At 40.2% G+C, this 3,546-nt stretch overlaps 1 long non-coding RNA gene across 1 annotated transcript; it reads left to right on the top strand.

Moving 5' to 3' along the window:
* Nucleotides 1-1,479: 1,479 nt before the first annotated feature.
* LOC139346725 (uncharacterized) lies at nucleotides 1,480-2,248 on the top strand. Its single transcript, XR_011603286.1, has 2 exons — nucleotides 1,480-2,004; nucleotides 2,149-2,248. It is a non-coding gene; the product is annotated as an uncharacterized lncRNA (long non-coding RNA).
* Nucleotides 2,249-3,546: the final 1,298 nt, after the last annotated feature.

The raw sequence follows: 3,546 nt of genomic DNA on the forward strand, positions 1-3,546 counted from the left end.
CTCAATAGTTATGTGGGTTAACAAACGACCAAGATGTCTGTTGATGAAATTTGATGTTTTTTTCACTATAAAAACAGCTGAGGAAAAAAGGATTTAGCATTAGCTTGGGCTAACAGTGGCTACTCCCCAGTTAGCTCTCAGTGTTTAGTTTTTGTGACATTGTTGGAAGCCTGTAAATTCAATTATATGTTAATTATTGAGGTCGCACAGTAGCTAAAGGTTGTTGTCCTTTTCATTTACATATACGAGAGGAGCAGACTATTAGGAACAGCTCAAAGTAAACTACACTATTACCTCAATGCTAAAACATTTAGCTTAATTCACAGATTTGCAGCAAAGCCACCAAAAACTGAACATTATGTGCTCAGATGTTATCACACAGCTGTGGTATTGGATTGACGTTGTACAGATGTCTCTAATAAAGTGACCACTGAGTGTATTTACTGTGTTTTGGGTTCGTCGAGCAAAGGTGCTTCCATTATATAATAAAACGACACTGATAGGAGCCATTCTTAATGATTTTAGTTACTAATTACTCAGATTACTCACAATATTAATACAAGATATAATCAATAAATAGATTATGGTGTATTTTATATGTTTTATATACATCCCGATGATCATTTTGTACTTTTACTTCAGTAATGGTACATGTAATATACAGCACATTGCTGCTTTTACTAAAGTATAGGGTGAATCTGAAAAGCTCTTGGCCCACTGGACGTTTTTTTGGGACTGCACAGTCTAAAGAAGCCTGAATGTGTTCTCTGCTGTGTGCATTCTTGGCAGGAACTTGGAAGTGACACAGTACATCTTGTACTTTACACAATGTACAGAGTGAGGGAAGTGAAGAGAGAAACTGAGGGCCTTTTATGTCATAAACAAAGCCCCCTGTTACATAATCACACCTCTCCCTAAATGTCTGGAATCTGATTGGATGAAATGGTATGGTCAGAGTAACCAAATTGTTTAGCCTGCTCAGATTGCAATGTTTGGAAACCTGAATGAAAGTTTTTCATACTTGCCATGCTATATCCTCTCTCATAACTAGTTTAAATATTACCATTAAGAATAAATATTCACTGCCCTTAATGAACTCTGTTTTTGAGTCTCTCCAGGAAGCTGCCATCTTCACCAAATTGGACCTAAGAAATGCCACGTTGAATATTTGGTAATGCCTTTTGGTCTCACCAATGCTCCAGCCGTGTTTCAGGCTCTCATTCTCAGAGACTTCATAAACAGTTCTGTCTGTTCATGCATCTTCATTTCTTCCCTGGAGTGGTGAAAATGATTCTACAGAATACCACTAATGAGTAAATCTCCTGGAGCACCTTCCTGTGCATACTGACCTCAGTACCTCCAATTTCTCTGAGGGGTCCTCCCAAATGGGTAGGTTCCCCTTTCACAATCACCCTCGACACTGCCCCTCTAAAACATGTCACCCTACAAGGATCATGTTTTCGTCATAAAAGTCCTAAATCCATAAGTGCATGGTATGATGCTCTGGGGGACTCAAACAAGTTGAACCAGACTCCTCACTACCAGCGGTGTTAAGTTAAAAAGGGGTATTGTATCCCCCTCTCTGCCCCCCTTCTCTCTCCACCCACATCTTAGGCATATAAAAAAGGACTGAATTCGTCTTACACTTCACTCCTCTTGCAGTCCGACTGAGGTGGAACATTCAGCCTGTAAGTACTCTGTACAATTATACTGATGGATGGATTCATGCATACATACTGTGCAAAATTAGTTTGATGCATAAGTGAGTCATTGCAGTTTACTGTTAAATCTGTGCCTTTTAATGTGAAGTTATAGAGCTTATTGTGGGTTTAAGACAATGCAAAAAGAAAAAAAAGAGTGCATTTTCAGTGTTTTAGATGGATGCAACACAGGTTTTGTTTTTGTTGCAGAATCATGAGCAGGAACTTCTTGTCCAAAAATGATGAACTCCGCAAGGGAGACTTTCTCCTGTCCAACAATGGGCAGTGGAAGGCTGTTTTCCAGGTGAGTAACTTGCTTTTGAGACACTTAATAGGATGCATGATGTGTACTTTTAAAGGTCTGTGTGAAAGTACATGCAAAACTACAAACTGTTTAGGAGTGCACATACTGATACCAGCTCAATGTCTTTTTTTCTTCTGCCTGCAGGAAGACGGTAACTTTGTCCTGTATGGCTGGAAGCCTGTGTGGGATTCAGACACCGCTGGAACAGATGCTGCCCGTCTGTGCATGCAGGCTGACTGCAACCTGGTGATGTACAGCAAATGTGATCAGCCCAGATGGCATACAAACTCCTCCAAATCCAGCTGCAACATGTGTCGTCTTTACCTGACCGATGATGGCAAACTGTTGGTGGACAGGGAGTGTGATGAGATTTGGAGCTCTGCTAAATCCAGAGGGATGAAATAATGAAACGATGCTTTTGAACTTCATTGCACATGAAAGTTATCTTTGAATGTTACCTTTAATCAAATAAAAGAAAATTCAAACAATGCATGAGTTAGTTTTTTCCTTGTCTTTGTAGTGAGCTGTGATCAGGCTTAAGTTCAACCCTCTTACAACCCTTCAAATAAAACAGACTTAATGTTTAACCTATTAAATAAATACACTGCATGATTTCAGCCACGGTTTTGATTAACTTACAACAATCAAAGCATGGAAATTGAGCAGAAATACGAGTTGCATTATAGTCACAGCTACAAGCAACATGAAAAACTGTGTTAATTGTGACAAATAAAGGTCTTCTTTTCTTTTAATGGTAGCACTCATGGCTGCACGGTGGCGCAGCAGGTAGCAGGTAGGTAGTGCGCGTGCCTCACAGCAAGAAGGTTGCTGGTTCGATCCCCGGGCGGGGCCTTTCTGTGTGAAGTTTGCATGTTCTTCCCGTGCATGCGTGGGTTCTCTCCAGGCACTCCGGCTTTCTCCCACAAACCAAAAATATGCTCATTAGGTTAATTGGTGACTCTAAAATTGCACCGAGGTGTGAGTGTGAGTGTGAATGGTTGTCTGTGTATATGTTGCCCTGCGATCGACTGGCAACCGGTCCAGGGTGTACCCCGCCTCTTGCCCGCTGGGATAGGCTCTAGCCCCCCCCACAACCACAAAAGGGATAGGCGGTATAGAAAATGGATGGATGGATAGAAAATGGATGGATGGTAGCACTCATTATCATTCAGTGGAGCAGACTGGTACTGCCTCTCAGTGGTGGGAGTGGCAAACTGTACTCATTATTCAGCATTGTTCTAGCAAAATTACAACAAGCAAACAACATAAAAATAAATGTTTTATCTAAACTACTGACAACATTTCTCCCAAATTCCAAGTAAAAATATTGTCATTTAGAGCATTTATTTGCAGAAAATGACAAATGGTCAAAATAACAAAAAAAGATACAGTGTTGTCAGACCTCAAATAACGCAAAGAAAACAAGTCCATATTCATTTTTAAACAACACAATACTAATGTTTTAACTTAGCAAGAGCTCAGAAATCAATATTTGGCGGAATAACCCTGATTTTCAATCACAGCTTTCATGCGTCTTAGCAT

This window comes from Chaetodon trifascialis, chromosome 18, assembly GCF_039877785.1.
Source record: "Chaetodon trifascialis isolate fChaTrf1 chromosome 18, fChaTrf1.hap1, whole genome shotgun sequence".
Lineage (NCBI taxonomy): Eukaryota > Metazoa > Chordata > Actinopteri > Chaetodontiformes > Chaetodontidae > Chaetodon > Chaetodon trifascialis.